The sequence below is a fragment of the Mesocricetus auratus genome, unplaced genomic scaffold (genome assembly GCF_017639785.1).
Source record: "Mesocricetus auratus isolate SY011 unplaced genomic scaffold, BCM_Maur_2.0 Super-Scaffold_100009, whole genome shotgun sequence".
Taxonomy (NCBI): Eukaryota; Metazoa; Chordata; class Mammalia; order Rodentia; family Cricetidae; genus Mesocricetus; species Mesocricetus auratus.
In genome coordinates, this window is record NW_024429193.1 from 58,382,518 (window position 1) to 58,405,699 (window position 23,182).

The 23,182-nt window shown below is 44.3% G+C and overlaps 1 long non-coding RNA gene across 2 annotated transcripts; it reads right to left on the bottom strand.

Moving 5' to 3' along the window:
• Positions 1-1,340: 1,340 nt before the first annotated feature.
• On the bottom strand, positions 1,341-21,756 carry LOC121142387. 2 transcript variants are annotated; one of them, XR_005879399.1, is made up of 3 exons: positions 21,348-21,756; positions 21,120-21,207; positions 1,341-1,985 (listed from the first exon to the last, which is right to left on the bottom strand). It is a non-coding gene; the product is annotated as an uncharacterized LOC121142387 (long non-coding RNA). The 2 variants fall into 2 exon arrangements; XR_005879400.1 differs by lacking the exon at positions 1,341-1,985 and adding an exon at positions 16,772-16,884.
• Positions 21,757-23,182: the final 1,426 nt, after the last annotated feature.

Consider the following 23,182-nt stretch of genomic DNA (forward strand, 5'->3'; position numbering starts at 1 on the left):
GTTATTTAACAGAGTTCACTGACAGACCAAGGGTGGTTCACATGAATACTGTGAACTAAAAATAGCCCCCATAGACACATAGATTTGAATGCTTGGTCATCAGGAAGTGGCACTATTTGAGAAAAATTAGAAGGATTAGGAGGTATGGCCTTGTTGGAGAAATGTGTCACTAGGTCTCTCTCTCTCTCTCTCTCTCTCTCTCTCTCTCTCTCTCTCTCTCTCTGTCTGTCTGTCTGTCTGCCTATGGATCAGGATGCCATTCTCAGCTACTACTCCAGCCTTATGCTCCTTTCCATGATGATGATAAGGGACTAATCCTCTGAAACTGTAAGCCAGCCCCAATTCAATGCTTTCTTATGAGTCGCCTTGGCCATGGTGTCTCTTCACAACAATAGAACAGTGACTAAGATATATAGATTTTTTTAGAGATTCTAACTTGCACGGGATCAAAGCATAGAAGGAGAAACAAGGCCCTGGTGTTACAAGCTCCTCACTTGACATTGGGGCTTTCCCTTCTTCCCCTGATTCTCACCTGCCTCTGAAATAACAATCAAACATGACAGTGTTGGAAGTCAAGGGTGCCCATGTGGGGCTGGAGATAGATCTAGGGTGGACTGATTTTGCAGAAGTCCCAAGTTCAGTTCCTAGCACCCACATCAGAGAGCTCACAACTGCCTGTAACTCTAGCTTCAGGGGGATCTGATGTCCTCTTCTGGACTCCAGGGGCAAGCATACACATATGCACATAATTAGAAATAATAAACAAATATATTCTTAAAGATAGTGCTGTGGGATAATTCTTCTGTATGCTGTGAAGATGTATTACTTTCACTGGTTGATAATAAAGCTGATTTGGCCTATAGCAATACAGAATAAGACTAGGTGGGAAAGTCAAACTGAAAACACAAGAAGAAATAAGGGTGGAGTCAAGAGATGTGAGCATCTGCCAGAGGAACAAGATGTGCTAGAGGACAGGTAAAGCCACAAAGCTACGTGGCAAAATATAGATGAATAGAAATGGGTTAATTTAAGTTGTAAGAGCTGGTTAGCAATAAGCCTGAGCTACAGGCCGAACATTTTGTAAACAATAAGCTTTTGTGTGTTTATTTGGAACTGGGCAGTTGGTACACAGAAAAGCTCTGCCTCTGTTTACTAGAATGTTCTTTGAAAAGATGCTGTTGCTGGTGATGGAATAACAAAAGAGAAAGGTTACAGCATTCTCTTGGTAAGTGCCAGTGCTTACTTATCAAACCAGGGGCTCCTGATATGGTTGGTCAGTGGGAATGAAAACCAGGCCTGGTTGGACGAATCTCTGCAAGACTTGGGCTGACACAAATTTATTGCATGCAATCAGAGGTTTTATACCCTTATCAGAATATAATGGCAGCACCAGGATACAATGATGTTTGCCATCTCTACAGGGTACAAAAGATTAATGTCTAAGGACAATTGTCCTATCAAGTCTCTATAAACCTTGCTGAATTCTAGGGAACACAGAGAAACACAGGCAGCCAGAATGTGCCATTGTCTGAGGGAGTGCCTCGGTTTCTCAGGAACTTAAAGGCATAGAGTCCTCAGGAACCACAGACCCTAAACCTGAAAATCTGTGACGCATGCCTCTCAAGGCTGCTAGACCAGACCAACTCCATGATTCTGCCCCTCTTTCTACCGTTTCCACAAGGGTCAAAAGTATAATCAACTTCCTGTTGGTGCTTTAGGAAAAGTGACTCCCAACATTCCCCAACAGGCCTGAATCTTAAATAATCACATTTCTCAAGGGGTCACTGTGTTTTTTCCTCTCCCATGTTCTTACACAGAGTCACCTCCTGAGTATGAGACCTAAGATGAGTTCCAGCAACTCCACTCTTGGACCTGCTGCCATCACCTTCTGCCACCTTTGTGGGTGTGGCAGGGATGCATCGCTCGATCAGAACTCCATCCCTGACTCCTCTGTGTCTCTGAGAGGCCTCAGCTGTAGGCTATCCCTGTTAGAGAGAAGAAAACCAGATTTTTTAGGCAGTAGTGGTGACAAGGCCATCCTGATACATAAGAAGCCCATGAGTAAAAAAGTGGAGGACTCAGGGATTCTTCAGAGGCTGCTGGCTGTGGGATCAACGTGACTCAAAGGAGATGTGGAGAGGAACGAATGGATGAGATGGCTTTGATGTCGAGTGAGTGAAGCTAGTTTAAAGTCTAGAGGGACCACTGTCCTGCACAGACCACGGGTAAGATAGGAAATATTCAAGTTTTTTTGGGTTTGGGTTCTTTTTTCATTCTTCTCTCATACAATACATCCTGAGTGCAGCCTCCTCTCCTCCCTCCCCTCTTCCCAATCCCATCCCCACCTGCCCTCTCCCCAGATCCAAGGCTCCTCCATTTCCCTTCAGAAAAGAGCAGGCCTACCAGTGACTTCAAGTGAACACGGCATAACAAGATGAAATAAGACCATACCACCCTGGACACCCCCGATCTTGTTTGTTCTTGGAAATATTCTTATATAAAGCAAGAATGTGAGAAACATTTGTAGGAGAAAGTAGAAATGAGATTTATAAATACAGAGACTACCAAGCCAGATGGTGAAGGCCTGTAATCCCAGATACTCGAAAGGCTGAGGCAGGAGGATGGCAATTTCAAGGCTGGCTTAGGCTACAGAAAGAATTCAGCAACAACTGAAACAAATTAGTGAGGCTTGTCTCCAAACAAAAAGTCGAAAAGGGGCTTGGATGTAGGTCCGTGGTATGGTGCTTAATGAACATGTGAGAGGCCCAAGGTTCAATTCCCCATGACAGCCGGAAAAGTCTTTAAGCATAGTTTTATTAGTACTGGGTAATAATAACTAATACATACTCAGTACTCGTCTCAGCTCTTCAGAGTTATTTATTCAGATTTCACAAATCCATGAGGTATATCCTGGCATTAGCCTCACTGAATAAAAGCTATAATTTCTACACTACATGGAAAAGAGTGGGAACTTGGAGTAAGCTCCATTCTCTACTAACATTTAAGCATGTGCCAAGCAGGGGCTTTAGTCTAACCCCAGGGTTTCTGAAGAGCCTTGGGCAGAGAAATAAAAAGTCCTGTCATACCCTTCAGTGGTCAATATTATTTGCTTTTGAACTGATGTGGCAGTTTTTAAGCCTGTATTTTCATACACAGTTTTCTCATAAAATATATACGTGCACTCCATCTGTGTCATGGCATTCATGTGCTCCAATATAATACACCGCCAGCCTGCAGATCACCGCTCCTGCCTGTTCATACTTCTTGTTATTAACAAGGCCCGCCACCAGTTTTTCCTGAGAGGAAATGAGCAGCCCATGTGTTTCGCAGATGGTGAAAGTCATGGAGAGGTCAATGGCTTGAGCAAGGTCATAGACCAAGTTAACCACATTTGGCTCACATCGGGATCAATAATGGCTGTGTGTCCAGTCTCATCCTTAGCTGGCCAGTCTATCCCAGCCCTGGGCCATATTCCAAACTGGGTCATCTGGTGCAAGCTGGCTGGCTGAAAACCCCCCCTGTGGTTTTGCTCACATCTGGTGTTTTTTTCACTTCTCTTTCTGACACGTGCTTTGATCCTATTGCTGCTACAGCAGAAAGATGTCCATGGCTCCAAGGAACACAGCTAATTCAGTCAGAGGTGAACAGTATGCCTCCCAAAAGGACTTCTAAAAATAAACAGCATCACAGTTGCAGCACGCCATACTTGAAGCTGGAAACCCCCAAACTTAGTACCTCTTCGCAGGCTTCTGCAGACCCTGCGCTTGCAGTGCCTGGGTCCCGGCCACAATTCAGAACTGCCCAACAGGCCTGAAGTCTTCCTCCTGAGCTTCATTTTGGTGATGCTCAGGCTGGATGGTAAGGGTGGGGAGTGGTCTGTGGATTTACGTCCATAAAACCCGTCAACAACAGACTTTCCCTTTTCATTTCTTTTAGCAAACTTACCACTCATCGTGTCCCTTGCCTCATTGTAACAGGTGTCTTCCTTAATTATAAAAGGGTTTTTTATTACATTAAGTTTTTAAGGGAAATAGCCAGGTCTAGCAGAGCACTCCTGTAATCTCACATCTCGGACAGGAAGATTATGAGTTTGAAGCCAACCTGGGCTACATAGTGAGATGCTCTCTCAAAAACCAAAATCAAAACAAACAAGTCAGGAGGTGGCGGAGAACACCTTCAATCCCAACACTCAGAAGGCAGAGGCAGGCAGATCTCTGTGAGTTCAAGGCCAGCATGGCAAGTTCCAGGACAGCCAGGGCTACACAGAGAAACCCTGTCAAAGAAAAACCCAAAACCAAACCAAAACAAGACAAAAACCCTCTCAATTTTATTTAAATAGAAAAATTAAGACCATGAAGAGTAAGAGGAAAAGGCACAAGTCTTCTACCTTACCAGACCATTATTATTTTTGTTTCCTCCGATTTCATTTTCCTTCTAGGTTTATATACTTTTGTTCACTCATTTACTTTTACACAGTGAGAACCATACTTTACATGTGATGTTCGTGTCCTGTTCTGTGGGTTACTTGATTCTATAAACGCTTCTCATTGCCGGGGTTTGGAAATGGCTTCAGTATCTCCCAAGCCTTAAAGTGCTGAAATCGAACCCTATTGTGACATATTCAGGAGGGGGAAACTTAATCCAGCTCAGGTGTTTAGAGGTGGGGCTTTTGGGAAGGATTAAAATGAGTTGGGTGGAACAACCCCCCCCCATTGCTTACTCTGTATACTGCTCTTGCAGAGGACCCAAGTTAGACTCCCAGTACCCACATTCAGTAGCTCACAAGTAACTGCCTGATGCCTCTGGCTTCTGTGGGTACACACACACACACACACACACACACACACACACACACACACATCTAAATAGGCATACACATAATTTAAAATAATCTTAATTTTTTTAAATAAAAGGAGAGAGAGAGGCCAGACCAGACACATACTCTATACTCATGTACTTTGTTTCTTCCCGTATGACAACCAGTACTAACCTGGGGCTCTGCCAGCAAGGTCACCACTAGGTGAACCCTCAAACTCGAACCTCTGGAACCATATGCCAAAATAGGCCTCTTTTCCTCATAATTCGCCTGGTCTCTGGGCGATTAGTGACAGGAAGCACACCGATGCACCCACGCTGCCACAGTATCTTAGGGAAGGAGGGAGAGCCCGAGTGGAAGAAAGGCGTGGGGACTTCCTTACAGCAATGGGGCGGGAACGAGTCTTGTGCGGACCCAAGTCTTCCTTGAGTTGCTGCAGCTTAGAATGAAGCTAGAGAAGACAAGGGGGCACACAGAGGGGGGTCACACAATCCAAAAGGAAGCGCAAGGTTCCTGACAATTAACTTTCCCTGTTGAGAGGCTGCCTAAACCGATCAGAAAAGAATGGCTCACCTAGAAACAGCCCCCTGGGGAAAGAATATCTTCCCACGAGCTCAGTTATGTCCCTGACTGCGATTCTCAGAGCTTTCCCAGAGTGAACGGAAGTGGGGCAGTCTACCCGCCGGAAGGGATTGTTTGCCTCCCTGGCTATGTTTCTACTTTATCTTGGCCCCTCTTTCCCTCTCAGTTGTCTCCCCCAGCCCCATTTCCCAAATGGTTACACTGCCCTTATTCAGCCAGCCTTCCTCCAGTCGAACGCATAACCAGCGTCTCTTACTTTCCCTTGTTGACTTTCCAAAGCTAAGATGCCATGCCAGCTCTCCTCCTGGGCTGTGTCTGCACAGCTGGCCTCAACACACACAGACCAGAACTGTGCATCACTGCCTGTGCTACAGCCCGGAAAGCTAAAGGATGATGAGGGTGCGGGCTACTGCATCCGGCAGCGTTTCTTTGGAGCTGTTCTGCCTCCCACGAGGAAACCAGCAGACACTAGACACCACGCACCTTCATCTTCACAGCAGTTGGGAAACCGGACCGCTGTTCTTCAATGACAGGTGAGGAAGCCGAGGTGTAATAGCGCGAGAGAAACCCAAAGTGCCGAGCAAAGGATAAGGTAGAACAGCTTGTTACAAGAAAACTAACTGCTAGCCGGTGGATGGCAGCTCCTGCCTGTAATGCCAGCACTTAGGAGGCTGAGGCAGGATAATCAATGCAAGTTTGAGGCCAGCTAGGGTTACATAATGTGTTCCAGGTTAGCTTGAGCTATAGTGTGAGGCCTGATCCCCAAAATAAATAAATAATAGTTTAAAAATCATCATTAGCCTTTTGTTTCGTTTTTGTTTGTAGTGACTCGGGAAGGTTTTTTGGTTTGTTTTGTTTTTGTTTGTTTTCTGCTGGGGTCAGAACACACAACCTTGCACAAGCAATGAGTCAAGACGTTAGCTCCATATTAGCTACCTTTGTCTCCCTCTTCCTTTCTCCCCCTCTCTCCCTCTTTCTCTCCCTCCCCCTCTCTCCCTGTCCCTCGCCCTCTCTGTCTCCCTCCTTTTCTTCCTCTCTGTCTCTCCCTTCTCTCTCTTCCTGTCTCTCTCCCTGTCCCTCATCCTGTCCCTCTCCCTCCCTCTCTCTCTTCTTCTCTTTCTCTCCCTACTCTCTCTTCCTCCCTGTCTCCCCCTATCCCATCACGTGAGTTCCCTTTACTCTGTACAGTTGGGATCATATCCTGTCTATTACTTCCTGTGCTTCCTCAATGAGGCACCGCCGCTGAGCGGGTGAGACAGCAAAACTCAAGGCTGAGGCTAGCACTCTAAGATCAAGGTATTGCAGACCTCTTTCGGATCTTTGGTGATCCTGGTTTCTGCCGTGTCACCTTGCTGTCTGCCTCCATCATCACGGTGTTCTCTCTATGCATATGTCTGAGTCTCCACAGGGCAGTCTCACTGTAAGACAATAGTAATAATGGACTGGGTGCCCACTCTCCTTCGCTGTAATAACCGTAGCTGCTATGATCCTGTTTCCCAATGCAGTAACGTTATGAGGCATGAGGAATGAGGACCTCTACATATGGACTGGGTATCAAGGAGGGAACATTGCAACTCTAGACTATATCGCATCTTTCTGCTTTTCGCTTACAAGTCTATTGGGAACATTTCTCTAACACGTGTGTGTTTTTGCTGGGGAAACAGACTGAGCTATGTGCATGAGAAGACGAGAAGGCCCGAATAAGGAGCAGTGCAGGGCAGGGCAGTCCACAGGCTAGAGGGAACGTGGAGGGAATGAGGCAAACAGAGGACAGTGCAGTTGTCAGAGCTAAGGGAGAGAGCAGACACTCACTCACACACACACACACACACACACACACACACACACACACACACACTGGAGCACGCTTCTCTTCCTTCACACGAAAGGACTCCTTAGAAGCCTGCTAGAGGGGAAGTTGTGGGCTAGCCCAGTCTTCACCATGACTCCAGTTACTCAAGCAACCACATGCCATTATCAAGCTTGGAATGGATGCTGAAAGGAGCTACAGAGAAACCATGGAAGCTACAAAGGAAATGTGTGACCACTCACACTTTGGAAAGTGAGTGTATTGAATTTGTCACCTGAGGAGTTCTGTATACAAAGAGTCATATGCTAGGCATGGTGGCGCACACCTTTAGTCTCAGCATTCAAGGAGGCAGAGGCAGGTGGGTTCCTGTGAATATGAGGCCAGCCTAGGCTACATAGTGAGTTTCAGGGCATTCAAGGTTATATAGGAAGGTCCTGTCTAGAAAAAGAAAAAAGAAAGAAAAGGAAAAGAGGTGAATATATTTTCAAATTGTAGCTCTGAGCCTTTTTTTTTTTTTTTTTGATTTTTCGAGACAGGGTTTCTCTGTATTGTTTTGGAGGCTGTCCTGGAACTCACTCTGTAGACCAGGCTGGCCTCAAACTCACAGAGATCCGCCTGCCTCTGCCTCCTGAGTGCTGGGATTAAAGGCGTGTGCCACCAACGCCCGGCAGCTCTGAGCCTTTTTTAAAAAAAAAATAAAGATTTCATTTTTCAGAGTAGTTTTTGTTTTAATTCTTTTCTCATACAATACATTCCAACTATGACCTCCTCTCCTCCCAGACCCCACCTCCTCTCTCCCCCAGATCTCCATTTCCCTTCAGAAAAAAACAGACTTCCCAGGGATATCAACCCAACATGGCATAACTAGACGCAATATGACTAGGCACAAACCCTCATATCCAGACTGGATGAGGCAACCCAGTAGGAGGAAAAGGGTCCCAAGAGCAGGTAAAAGAGTCAGAGACACCCATATCCCACTGTCAGGAGTCCCACAAGCACCCCTAACTAAACCACAGCATGTATGCAGAGGGCATAATGCAGACCCACGCAGGCTCTGGTTGCCGCTTCAGTGTCTATGTGCCCCTATGAGCCCTGCTTAGTTGGTTCTGTGGGTCATGTTCTCCTGGTGTCCTCCACCCTTCTGGCGGGGTTCCCTGAGATCCACCTAATGTTTGGCTGTGGGTCTCTGCATCGCTCCTATAAGTTGCTGGAGGAAGCCTCTCTTTCAGAGGAGTTTGAGGTTCACAGAAAAAAAATTATCAGAAAGCATAGAGATTCTTCATATGACCCTGCCTCCTTCCCTGTCTGCATCCCCAAGAAGAGAGGTAGAGAGGTGCATCTGTAACTAAAACCCCCACTGACATCCCACATCATCCAAAGCCCAGATTGTGCTTTGGATTAGCTCTCCACTGTGTACAGAATGTGGGCCTGGACAGATGTCTAATGACATGTAACCAACATTAGCATCCTAGAGAGTGATTTCACTCCCCTAAAAGTCACCCCTGCCCTTCTTATTCCTGCCCCTCCAACCTGGTTCCCTGAGACCCACCGTATTAGTTCCTTTTGCAGTCCAGTGACCAAATAACTGGTAAGACAAGTTTATGGAGGGAAGTCTTTCTTCATCTTATAGTTTCAGAGGATTATCACTCATCAGTGAGAAGGGCATGGCAGTGTGACCAACTCTGCCTGTGGCATCAGGGGGAAGAGGAAGAGGCCCCTTATATCAGGTGGACCAGGAAACAGAGAGGATCAGGGATGGAGTTAAAGAGGTGTGTGTGTATGCATGTCATGTATGTGTTCACGTGTGTGCACATGTGCATGCAGGTGCACATGCATGTGTGTGATATATGTGTTCACATGTGTGAACATGTGCATGCAGGTACACAAGCATGTGTGTGCGATGTGTGTGTTCACGTGTGCACATGCATGTGTGTGATGTATATGATCACGTGTGTGCATATATGCATGCAGGTGTGCATGCATGTGCATGGGGGGTCATTGGGTGTCTTCCCTCATCACTCTGCAACTTATTTTTGGATATAGAGGCCTCTCTTTGAACCTGAAGCTCATTAATTCAGGTGGACTAACTGGCCAATGAGCATCAGGAATTTCCTGTCTCCACTCAACCACTGAACATGCTTTTATCTATTGGGTGCTGGGGATCCCAACTCTTCTTTTTACATGGGTGCTGGGGAACCCAACTCTTGCCCTCGTGCTCAAATGGCACATCGCCGCACAGACTGGGACACCTCCCCAACCTCAGGAATAACCTTTAAGCAGCTGTCCCTGGTGACCTGCATCCAGCATCTAGGGCCCTGCTCCTAAAGGTTCCAAACAAGAGGCTGAGAGAGGCACTCCAGAATCAAATCTTAGTGATCACTGATCCTTTCACAGTTTCCACAGTTTTGGTGTTTGAGGGGGCCACGGAGTTGGTATCATTTAGCACACAGCCTTTTCTGGCCTGTAGTTAAGATGCTGCCCTAGCCTTTCAAGGCTTGGTAGACATGCAAACTCATTTCTCTGAGAGATCTTGGGCGTATTTCTTAGTCTTTATGCAATTCCATTTCCTTATGCAGAAGTTGCCTATGTAAGGCAGTGGGTGATCTACATCATGTGAAATTCACAAAATCTCACTACATGAAAAAGGTACTTTGCACTTTGATTACTCAGCAATTTTACTACTGCCTCAAGGGCTGTCAGATGCTGCCTATGTGACACTAAACACAGCTAGCATGGGTCCTGTCCTCATGGAATGCATAGTTTGAAGAGAAAATTAGGTATTTTCCTAGCAAAAATAAACCCACACAGTGAAATCTTATTATTTTAACCTGCATAAATGAAAATTTCTAACACAAAAACAGTGAAAATAGAGTCGTAGGGACAGGGAGGGAAATAAGGCAGTTAGTGAGAGCCACTCTGGGGAAGTGACATGAAGTGGAGACCTGAGAGTTGAGTTGGGGGGAAGGGGACAGGCAGATGGAGGGTGGTGCTGTGGGGGTGGCAGGGGAAGTGAGCCAGGTAAAAGGAAGAGGTCCAGAGGCAAAGGAGAGTTAGTGCATTGCAGGAACTGAAACGCCGCTATCACCAGAGAGTATGAGCCAGGGGAGCATTGCATGACGCTGGAGACACGGGCATATGGTGGCGTCAGGGACTCAGGGACACCTGTTCTTTAAGACTGAGGTGGGGCTGGGCAGTAGTAGCGCATGCCTTTAATCCCAGCACTCAGGAGGCAGAGGCAGGAGGATCTCTGTGAGTTCCAGACCTTCTATGCAGCCAGCCTGGTCTACAGAGTGAGTTCCAGGACACCAGGGTGACACAGAGAAAGCCTGTCTCAGAAAAAAAAAAAAAAAGGTGGGAGGGAAGGGTCAGCCAAGTAAGAAGAGTCAGACAGGAAGGAAAAGCAGAAGAGTGACATAGAAAATGGGTGCCAGGCATCCGGGCATGGGCATCGGGGAAGAGAGGGAGGCCTGGAGGGACACTGGGTTGACAAGGATGAATGCCTACCCCACCCACTTCTCTTCATCTCCCAGGCTAGTGGAGAACTCACAACCTTCCGGCTCAGCCTCACCAGTGATGGTGTTACAGGCGTATGCCACTGGGCCAAGTAGTCCTTCCACACCTCTGAGGCAGCGGTAGGCTCAGGCAACAGAGGGAAAACCAGACCCAGGACTCTCAGAAGTGGTACTCAGGGCGGGGAAGAAAGAGAAGGAAGCTGGGACCACTGTACTGTGAAGAAAAGAAGGAGGCACTCCTAAAATTGCTTCTTGAATTTTATCTTAAATTGGGAAATTGCGAGCATTGTCCTAAGGTGAAAAGAATCCTGTGCCCAGAAGATGAGGTAAGAGAGAGGATGACCAATCTGCCTTCCTTGGGCTTCATTCCCAGGGTGCTTTGCCTACAAATAGAAGGTGCTAAGTAGAACCTGGACCAGCAGGTAAAGGTGCTTGCTGCCAAGCCTGATGCCTGTGGTCCATCATGGGGATAAACTTGATAAAGTGAGAGGTGCAGCTCCTGTGAGCTGCCCTCTCACCTCTGAATGCTCCCCCACCACACATACAAATAAGCAAATAAATGTAAAAAAGGAAGTGTAGGTTCTATTGTCTCCAAAGGACCGAGTAGCTAAATGATGCAATTTCAGTCACACATACTGTTCGTTTCAGAACTGTATGAGATAGTGCTATGTGATTTTAACATAACAACTGTAAATCAAATCTGCAAGCCCTGATTCCAGATCAGTTTTGTGTTAACAGGTCTGTTAAAAATCTTAAAGCCCAAATTTCCCAGTTGCTTATACGTTTCCTTCTGCCCTAACAGGAGACAGAGATACCAACTTGTGAGGCTGTAGGGCCAGTGGAACAAGAGAGTTTCATTTACCCGCCCACTTTCCTTATTAGCTGGGAACAGAGCACATTTTCCGTCCCACCTCCTCCCTTTTTCATGAAAAGACAGATAGATTGGTAATTTATATCAAAGTTTAGCATGCATGCAGTTTTAAAAACCAAATAGTTGTTCTATATCACGCCCCTGAGATGCCCCCCCCACATTCCTCAACCCCCAGAGGAGCGTCAATGCTTTATCTGTCTAACTCTGCGTGTGGTAATTAGCATACCTCTAAATAGCTGCTTCTTGGTCCTCCCTGTTGACTTTCACTACAGAAGGTGGGGATTTAACTTCCACCCCTGCCCATAATCCCCGACACATGTGTTTCCTGCCCTTATACACCCACATAATTTTACTCTAATACTCAGTATTTACATCACCATGGACAAAAAAATTACTGTTCCTACCTATGTTATGAATATTCTGACCACATATCCTCTCTCCAAAATATGTTTTGCTCTCTCTGGTGTCAACTTTCTCAGTTTTCATATGGTGTGTGTGTGTGTGTGTGTGTGTGTGTGTGTGTGTGTGTGTGTACAAGTCACTGACAATCCTTCCTTTCCCCTAGCTGTTTCAACAATTTGGTATTTTAGCAATTGGAACGTGTTGTTCTTGATCTAGAGCCTTCCAATCTGCTCCCATCCAGAGCCGTGGTTTGCCAGGCCTGCTGGCCATCTATCAAGCTGAAACATCTCTTTACCCCATCCTGGGGATTTCCTTCACTCTGTGTTGAGTACCTTGGTTCCTTTCCACCCCTTCTTCTTCTTCTTTGATTTCCTCCATTGTTTGGGTGGGGCACATCCCCAGAGAGAAGGCAGAGGAGATGGACATGGCCATGAGGGTATGCATGCCCTGTCCTTGTTCACTAAGCAATTACCATATCAGGGTCATCTAAACTCTCAGCTCATGTGTCTTTTTGCCTGGTCCTTTCTTCCTAGCCACTGAAAGCTCATTCAGGAAGTGTTGCGAAATTAATGCCCTCTTCCCCAGAGCAGCCCTTATCTAATGACCAAACAGAGATTAAAATTAATACTCTCCTCAGCCCTGAAGGTGATAATTGTGAAGTGTGCATGAGTGCATGTGTTTGTGTGTGTGTGTGTGTGTGTGTGTGTGTGTGTGTGTGTGGTCTGTCTGTCTGTCTGTCTTGCAGGGGATGGAGCAGTGATGCTGGTGGTGGCAATGCACTAAACTCTGTGTGCATTTGTGGAGACCAGAGTTGGAGATCAGGTGTCTTCCGCTATTGCTCCCCACCTCATGTTTTGGAGACAAGAGCTCTCACTGAATCGGGAGCCTCTTGTTAAAGGTAGACTGACTGGTCAGCAGGCCCTAGGACATGTCCCCCACCCCACCCCCTCCAAAGCTGGAGCTGGAGACACTGCAACAACGGCCAGCTTCTTCCATGACCTCACTGAAGATCCTCATTCTTACACAACAGGCTCTTCACCTAGTGATCCATCCTCCAAAACCTGAGGCATATTTTTTACATAGTCCTCACCAGAGCTTCCAGTGAAGCCAAAACCCTGATGATAGCTCCAGCCCATGTCAGATGGCTTCCTTGTCTCGGTTCACACTCACAGATAAGTTATGAGGTCACCTCCAAAGTGAATCACTTTTGTCCTGTTGTCCACTACTAGTCTTTTTGCCTTGCTTACTTTCAGGTGTGATGTTTTGTTCCTGCTGCCATGTTTTCAGTTCTAAAGTCGTTTTTTGCTGCTCCCTAAAAGTTCAATAGAAGGAACCTAACAATGAGCTTTCTGTTCTTAGTTTGTGATATGTATATATATCCTTCTAAGCGTTCAACTCCAAGGACACCAATAACTTAGTTTTCTTTGACGAAGATACCATTGTTTCCACATTGTCTTTAGGTATGATTTTCTGTAAGAGTCCCCAAGGAAACTTGGCTAACTGCAGGATGGCCCTCAGTGTTTTTCAGTGCTACAGCATAGTTGTAGGGAAGAAGGGAGAAGGCAGGATCTCCAGTCAGGGCCTGTGGAGGTTTGAATAGCAATGTCCCCCATAGACTCATATGTTTGAATAATTGGTCCATAGTTGATGAAACTGCTTGGTAAGGATTAGAAGGTGTGGCCTTGTTGGAGGAGGTGTACACAGAAAGCATCCTTTGAGGCTTCAAAGGATTCACTCACACCATTCTCATTATCATGCTCTGTCTCATGGTTGTATTTCAAGATTTCAAGTTACTATTCTAGCACAATGGCTGCCTTTCTGCTGTCATCCCAGCTGTGATGATCATGGACTCACCCTCTGAAACTACAAGTCCCAAATAAAATGCTTTCTTCTATAAGTTGCAATAGGAAAGTAACTAAGACGGGTCTCTGAGTAATTTTTGTACAGTCTGCTTCCAGTATTTTCAGGGTATTGGGCTTGGTTTCCCTATTTCTTGCTCTCCTGCCAGAAGAAAAACTTGTAATCCTTGGAGCCTGTGTGGAAGGTACAGTCCACAACCAGGCAACAGCTGGCGGATAGCAGTTCTGGGGGTCTCATTGCTTCCTGAAGCCACTTTCAATTTATCTTGTTCTAGCTCTAACCTCATCCATATTCCTCAAAACTTAGGACACAAACTGCCTAGCATGTGGGGGTTATGAAATGTAAACAGTGCTACTGCAGTATCCTCAGACACAAGTCTAGAACTCAACTTGCTCTGGCCTCTTGATGCAGTTACCACTCATGCGTCTATGCCCAGCTTTGAAAATGATCTTGTGCTGACGCTGTAATGAACACCTGTAATCGTGGCACTTCAAAGACAGAGACAGGAGAATCACACGTTTTAGGCCAGTCCCGCCCAGTGTGGTGGTTTGAATGAGGATAGCCCCCACAAGCTCATACGGTTGAATGCTTGGTCCCAGTTAGTGGGGTTGATTGTTTGGTAAGGATTAGGAGGCGTGGCCTTGTTGGAGGAGGTGTGTCACTGGGGGTGGGCTTTGCGGTCTCTGTCTCTCATGCTGCCAGTGGATCAGAGTGCAAAGCTCTCATCCACTGCTCCAGCGCCACGCCTGTTGCTCCCCACCGTGATGATCATGGACTAGCCCTAGGAACTGTAAGCAAGACCTTACAGTGCTTTCTTCTTTAAGAACTGCCTTGGTCATGGTGTCTCTTCACAGCAATACAACAGTAACTGAGACATGGGGCTACAGAGTGACATAGACCATATATCAAAAACCAACACAAACAAACCAATCCAAATGAAACAAAGCCAACACGCCCATAATAAATAAACAGATAGATAGATAGGTAAATAAATAACAATAAATGTTTTCCTTTGCATGTTTTGTTTGTCTTTGTAGGCTTTCCCTTTGAAGTACTTATACCTACCTATTTATTTGCTTAAATATGCATAAAGAGACCTTGGAAACACACTGAAGAAACTAGTCACAGTGTTTAGGAATGGACAGGGAGGAAATGGCCAATGGAGAACATGGAGGAGGAAATCTTATTTTGTCTATGTCTTTTTTTCCTTTTCTTTCTTTTTCTTGGCTTTAACACCATGAGACTGTCGTGCTTAACCAAAATATTGTTATGGTTGAGTTCTGGGAAGAAGTGGGACACAGTGTACTTGCTGAATCTATTGTCCTTAACCAGAAGTTTCAAGTGTTGATTTTTCTGTAACTGCAACTTCAGTGTTAAGAAGTGAGAGGTTTCTCAACTAAAAACCCTCTTAGGTTAATAGAGAGCAATGAGCCAAAATACATTAAAAGATTTTTGATAAGACAAATAAAAAGATAAAATAAAAGCAAACAAGGTTAGACGACAAAAGATAAGTTAGGAAAAATATTGGCATGAAATAAAATGCACTGAAATATGGTCTTCTTGGAAAGTAATTTAAAAATATTTTAAAATCCAATAAAAAATTAGTGATAAAAGTCATAAACTTAGGTAAAAAATTATAAATGGCATTTGAACATAGAAAAAATGTTCAACTTCAAACATAATTTAAAAAATAAAAACCTCAAAATTACAAAAATATGGTGATAAGAGGTGATGAGGCGAGGATATGATGATAAAAGGAGTTGTTTGTTTTTGAGACAGGATTTCATTGTGTAGGCCTGGCTGGCCTAGAACTGGCTAAGCAGACCATGCTGACTTTGAACTCATATGATCCTCCTGCCTCTGCCTCCTGAGTGTGGGAATTAAAGGCATACACCACCATACCCAACCTCCAAAACATTTTCAAAGCTGGGCATAGACGCATGAGTGGTAACTGCATCAAGAGGCCTGAGCAAGTTGAGCTCTAGACTTGTGTCTGAGGGATACTGCAGTAGCACTGTTTACATTTCATAACCCCCACATGCTAGGCAGTTTGTGTCCTAAGTATTGAGGAATATGGATGAGGTTAGAGCTATATAGTGCAATTTGGTACTGTAAAAATTAAGAAGTTACATTCTTTAAACAAACAACTCTATCAGAAATTTATCCTATGAATTTACTTACACTGGACACTATGACATGAAGCATTAGCTTGCAGTCTCAAAAAGTGTAAGCAATTCAACATTCATAGTAGCAGATTGGCTGCATAAATCATATTTATTGAAAGTCATGAATTGGCATTGAAAAGAACAAAGCAACGTTATACTTGTGTAATTATTTCTAATGTGTATTATTAAGTTTAAAAGAAAGACATGATGTAATCAAAGTGCTTATACCCATATCTGAAAATGCCTCAGGGAGCTTGTTAATATGTACCATAAAAAAACAATTTATGGAAAAATATCTATTGAATGACACTGTGCATGCATGGTGACCCTTGGCCTCTCTCTGACACTGCTTCCGGGCTCTCTTAATTTTCTTAAGAATATAGATATGTTTTCTGTATACACAGAATACCTCTGGAGCAATGCAAGGATGGTTTAACATACTCTATGTGATCAACATATGTAATATTTAGCATAAATGGATGCAAGTCCAAACATCACAGCATCATCTTAATATTGGGAAGGGCTTCTGACTAAATCCAACATCCTTTTATGATAAAGCCCTGAAGGTAACAGGAGCAGAGGAGTGTATCTCAACAAAATATGACAACCCTCTTGCCATATATGGCAAATCTATAAGCAATATAATGCTGAAAACCCCAGCATTTTACTAAAATCAGGAATAAAACAGAGATGCATGCTTTCTCTACTCTTTTTTTTTAATTTACTTCCTTAAAGTTTTGAAACTTGTCTGTACCTGTGTCTATGTCTGTGTGTGGACCGGAACATGAACACAGTTGTCCTAGGAAGCCGGAAAAAGGTGTTGGATTCCCCTGGAGTTACAGGCAGCTGTGAGCTACCATGTAGTGCTGAGAACAAAAAACATTCTTTGAAAAAGCTACAAGTGCTTCTGCTGAGCCATCTCTCCAGTCCCCTAACTTTTCAACTCTTACTCAGTATAAGTGCTTAAAAACTTGGCTACCGAAATAAGAGAGGAAAAGAAAATAGAAAGGAAACAGACCTAAGAAAGGAAGAAATCAAATTATCCCTTTCAGCAAATGATATGATTCTATACATAAGAGACAATCTAAAGACTCCAGCCAAATAAATAAAGAGTAAATAAACAAAAATAAACACTTTCATCTAAGTGGCAGGGCACAAACTTAACATACAAAAGTCAGTAGCTCCACCTGGTCTACTGGTATATGTTTTTATACCTGAAGTGGGAAAGCAGGAACTCCCTGTGGGTTCCAGGTCAGTCTCTTAGTGAGACCTGTCTCAGAAAAACAAGTCTGTTTTCTTTCCTAAGTGGTTCCTAGACTTTATGTAGGTCTGTAGCATTGTGTATGTGTATATGATGTGAAAGTAGAAATAGGAAGGTGGGAGAAAAGGCAGAAACAGGCCAATGGGGAATATGTTTAAATTACATTGAATACTTACATGAAATGTCCTCACGTAATCAATACTGTGCACAGTGAATATACGCAATAAAAGAAGTTTAGTGTGTATTGAGGCCACACGAACTAGCAATATTGTATGCCTTCTAGTAAGGGATCTAGGAAGATGAGAAGTCAAGAAAGGGATGGAAAAACACATTTTTCTTTAAATATATTTATTTTCTACTGTTTAAAAGAGTGCACTTTCTTTTAAGAATAGTGAGTATGAGTCAGCCAGAGGGTTTTTGCTGTAAGAAACCAAATCAACTCTGGGTAATTGAAGCAGAGAGAGAATTTATTAGATGATATGAGTAGTGCCAGAGGATGGTAGACTCAGGATTAAAGGCAACACAGGTATAACAGCTCCTCGAGATACCAAGGATTGCATAGCAGGAGCATCACTGGGGGGCCTGTGGGTCTGCTGCTGGTCTCGGATGCCACACCGGGAGCAATATGCCCTCTGTAGCTTCCAGAACTCTGTGGAACAAATTTAGCATTCTTTGCTATTGACATTGCTAGTTCCTGAAACAAAATCCAATGCAGAACCTTATGCCTGCTCGTAGCTGCAAGGGAGGCTAGGCAATAAAGATCTGAATTTTCAGCTTCTGACATGGAAGTCATCAGGGCCCATGAAGCAGAGAATGCCACAGATACAGAAAGTTTAAGTAAATAGTGGAAGGAGAGAAGAAGAGAGGGGAGGGGAGAGGGAGAGAGAGATTTATGTCAAATTTCACTTTCTTTAGGGCAAGTATGACTACTGTGCTTCCATATGACATGTCTGCTGGTGTAAGTGTGTCCTTGGCATGGAGTGTTACTCAGAATTGGACTTTAGAGTAGAAAGGTCCCTGTAGACCAGTCAGTTCAAAAGTCTTGTGGAGAAAACCAAACTCACTAAGAGCTGGGGAAACCCCAGTTACCTGAGGTGATTCAGTGAAACTTTCAAATGATGTGAGTGGGTGCCCACATCCAGCTCTGGTCTGCCCAGAGTCTCTGGGCCCTGGCAGCCCTAAGCAGAGACTCCAGGACAGTACCAGAGGTTTGTTTCCTGAACAGCTGCCTCCTGAAGATGCTGTTGCCCCTTCTTACAGGGATTATTAAGTATTTGTACAAAACTTTGATGTTTGATCTAAAAACAGTTTCTTTTTGGGGGGGGTTCGAGACAGGGTTTCCCTGTATTGTTTTGGAGTCTGTCCTGGAACTCGCTCTTTCATTTTTAATGACTGAAATAGCTTCTTAAAAGTAAACTAACAATGTAATAGAAATTTAAAGAGGCTGGAGAGATGCCTCTGCAGTTAAAAGCTCTTGTTCTTCCAGAAGACCCAGGTTTGAGTCCCAGAGAATCTGATACCCTCTTCTGGCCTGCCCAGGTACCTGGTACACAAGCTGTGCACAGACATACTTGTTGGCGAAACACCCATACACATAAAATAAGTACATTTAAAAGTTTCCTTTCAGATCTTTTCTACATGCACGCACACACGCAAACGCATATATAATTTGTGGCTTTATGTATAATATGTGTATACTATTTCGTTACTTGCTTACCCTCCACATATATTATGGACTTAACTAGCATTTGAAGTGGCTGCATGCACTTCCTGGCTATTGCCAGACCCAGAAGTACCACGTGAACAGCCGATGCCCGGAGAGGAAAAGTCCTGAGCCATGGAAAGCATGGTGGCAATATGATACTTTTTGCCCATCCAACTTCATTATAAACTTAAAACATTACTTGCTTTCATCAAAGAAATTCCTTCACTAATACCCAGGGCTGCTTCAGAACATGTAGAATTCTCCAGAACTGCCCAGTCCCCTCTTTGTGTGCAGCAGGGGGACTCTTTTCCTGGGGTAAAAGGTGGGGATAGCTGGGGACTTGCCCAAGATCACTCAACCAGGGCAATAGCAGAATTGAGTTTTCTTTTTCCCGAGACCTGACTCACTTCCTTGCTTTCCGCAGCTCTGAGGGGGGCTGGAGGGTAGTGCCATCTGAAGGCACTTGAGCTCACAGCAGCTCTGATTCCTCGGGCTGCAGAGCTTGTGCCTGGCATCACATCCATGAGTCCTCCAGCTCTTCCCCTTTGCCAAGTGTGCCCTTCCACCTACATTAACTACGGTGTAGGGGACACACATCTTACACATTTTCACCTACATTAACTACGGTGTAGGGGACACACATCTTACACATTTTCACCTACATTAACTACGGTGTAAGGGACACACATCTTACACATTTCCATCTTTTCTCTCTGTGCCAACGTACACTTAATACCTCTCAAACAGCTTTATTGTCTGGTCAAGCCTTGGCAAAATACTAAACAGGCAAAGTGTTATGCCAGGTGGATGTCACAAGGAAGGGAAAAACAGAATCAGTTGGGTTCTCATACATGTCAAATTCCTCTAACCAGGGAATGATCATTTAGTGCTAGAAAAAGATTTGGGGGGTGGAGGGATATACAGTTGAAACAAGACACAAGGGAGCTTCCTTTCCAAGAGTTAGCTCCAAACATCCTGTTCACAACAAAACCAAAAACCCGAGTGTGCACCTCCAGCTACTGCATATTGCTGCCAATTACACATGCACTAGTTTAGTACTGGTAAAGCTAAAACTCCTTACTCTAGATCTTAAAGTACACAGAAGCAAGTCTTCAGTATTCCCTCCTAGTTCCCCAGCTCATCATTTAGGGTGCTCTACTTTGGAGCTCCCTCTTCCTAGGGGAATCAGATAAATACACTAAAAATGCAGCCCCAGAGAGAGTGAAGAAGGCTCTAATATCAGGGTAAGTAATTCATTCTGGAGCATCAAGCAAGTAGGAAATAGTCCCTGAGAAATGGGAGACTGAGCACTTCCGAGCGTCACAGACCAACCCCTGGGACCAGTCAGCATCTTTTGGCCTGTGGTAAAGATTGGTGGCAGCCTTCATTCCCTCCATTGGTATCTGATTAGCCTTTGCTGCTTGTTTTACAGAAACAGAAAAAGAGAATAAAGGCTGCACACGAAAAGCAGCCTCACCCCTGAGGCATCCATTTCCTGCTCTCCAGCCTGTGTGGGCTTAGTAAAGAACGCAGCCTTATCTGATGGCCCAGAGCCACCCTGTGTGTCTCCGGCAGCAATGAGGCATCAAATGCCCTTGCCTTGGAACTGGGAGGCTGTAGAGTTCTAACTCTCCTCCTAGTCCTTACATGACTATCATCTAAACTTTCTGAGCCCAATTTCCTCATCTATAAAAGGACAGTAACTGTTTCAGGACTATTAACAATTTCTAATGTTTTTGAGTTTTCTGCGCTAAGTAGATCCTGTCACAAAATTAATAAGATAATACTTTTTTAATAAAAAGTTTCAAATTTATTTCAATATGTAGTTTCATTTTATTAAGATTATTTGACAAGTACTGTAACTTAAGATTCATTACCAGAAGTGCAGAAAACATTAATAAGCTACTAAGTACTTCAGTGAATAAAGCTATTGAACCACACATTTAGAAAAGTTTGCTGGGCAGTGATAGCCCAAGCCTTTAAACCCACCACTCAGAAGGCAGAGGCAGGAAGATCTCTGAGTTCAAGGCCAGCCTGGTCTACAGGTGAATTCCAGAACAGCCAGGACTACATAGAGAGAGACCCTGTCTCAAAAAAGAAAGGAAGAACGAAAAGCAAAGCCAAGCCATGCTTACCAGTGTGAAGTCTGTTCCACCATTGAGAGATCCCGGCTCTGTGCTTCTGACTGCCATTTCATCCAGTTCTTGCAATCACTACTGCACCCTTAAAACGTTTTAAATCAGTGTCATTTATGAAGTATGACTCCATTAATCTGAATTTTTAATTTTCACTTTGAATCTACATGAGTAAAAAGTAACAGGACATTGCTACCACATTTGTTACACACAGAATAAAAATCAAACCTGTATTTATGTCATCAGGAAACTATCTGGTGGCATTTCACTATTTCACTACTCTAGTGAGTCTAAGAAAAAGCCCAATCCATGATATCAACAGCACACGGCGTTTTCACTGCCAGCTTTAGACCATGTCACTCTTCTTAGTAACTCACTTAAGAAAAGGGCGGTGCCTAGAGTACAAAATTATCCTATGCAGTAAGTGGTGCTCTGCGTGGCTGAAATAAGGAGAAGCTGTCATAGAGCTGGTTGTATTGCCACAAGACTGAAGTAGGAACAATGCAAACGGACATACTCATTAACATAATTTTCTTCTGAGAAATCGGCAATGCTTCCATTCCAGAAACAAGCAATGATTTTAACATCATGATTTATATATACAAGCCAAAATAAAACGTTTTGCCTCAGAAGGTAATTCTTTAACAATCCTAGCACCCTCTGTCCAGAGTCATACTTCTGTACAGTGGTTTGAATAGGATTTATAATCTAAAGTATTTTTCCACATAATATTTTCATTGTGAGTACATAAGCTCCCTGTGGTGATTTAAATAGGAATGGCTCCCATAGACTCATGTGTTTGAATGCTTGGTCTATAGGGCATGGCACTATTAGGAGGTGTGGTCTTGTTAGAGTAGGTATGGCCTTGTTGGAGGAAGTGTGTCACTGTGGAGGTGAGCTTTGAGGTCTTATAAGGTCGAGTCTGGCCAGTGTGACAGTTTTTAATTCTGTTGCCTCCTCTCCAGCACCATGTCTGCCTGCTTGCTGCATGTCCCACCATGACGATAATGAGCTAACCTCCGAAATTGTAAGCCAGCTCCAACTAAATGCTTTCCTTTACAAGAGTTGCTGTAATCATGATGTCTCCTCATAGCAACAGAAACCCTAAAACAGAAGTTGGTACCAGGGACTGGGGTATCGCTGTGATAGGCCTGACCATGTGTTTCTTTGGAGGACTTTGTAGTTTAGTACTTTGGCTTAGGGAAGCAGTGGAAGGCTTTAAGCACTGCTTACTGGGTCTTCCTAGCAGGAGTATGGAAGGCAGTGGTGCTGAGGGTGATTGCAACTTTGGGACCTGGCTCGAGGTTTCAGAGAAGAATTTTAGCCATGTTTTGGAGAAGAATGTGGCTGCTCTTTGACCTTATTCGAAGAGTCTGCCTGAGGCTACAGTGAAGAGATTTAGATTAATTCTGCTGGCAGAGGAAATCTCAAAACAGCCCAGTATAGACTCTGTCATGTGGTTATTAATGTTAACTCCAACGAAGATTTATAATGAAAATGAGCAAGTTGAACAAGTAAAAATATAAAATGTACAATCTGAGGAGAAAAGGAACCCCAGAAATAGCTAAATCTTGTGTTCAAGGTGATAAATGGATTAAGAAATGGAATGATGACCTCAGGGCAAGATCCCACCCAGCTAACTTTCCAACTCGTGAAAAGGTATTAAAGAAAATATTAAAGCCAGGTGCCATGGTACATGCCTGTAGTCCTAGCACTGAGAAGGTAGAGACTGGTGGATCTCTGAGTTCGAGGCCAGCCTGGTCTACAGATCAAGGTTCAGGTCAGGAAACCATGGGAAACAGAAAGCTGGTGAAGATGTAATTGAACGAGGAGGGGGCCGTGTTTCAGCCCCAGCAAGCAGCAGGACTTGGCAGCTTCAGCCACATGGTTCTGGTTTTAGAGTCAAGGACGGACAAAGGGGGTTATGGAATCTCCCTCTGTGACTAAGGAAAGTCACTGAGACCAGGCATGTGTCAGGGGTGTCCCTGCATGGAGGCCCAAAGAGGCCATTGTGTGAAGCTGTTAAGGTAAAGCCTAAATTGCCTTGAATATCCCAAGATGCC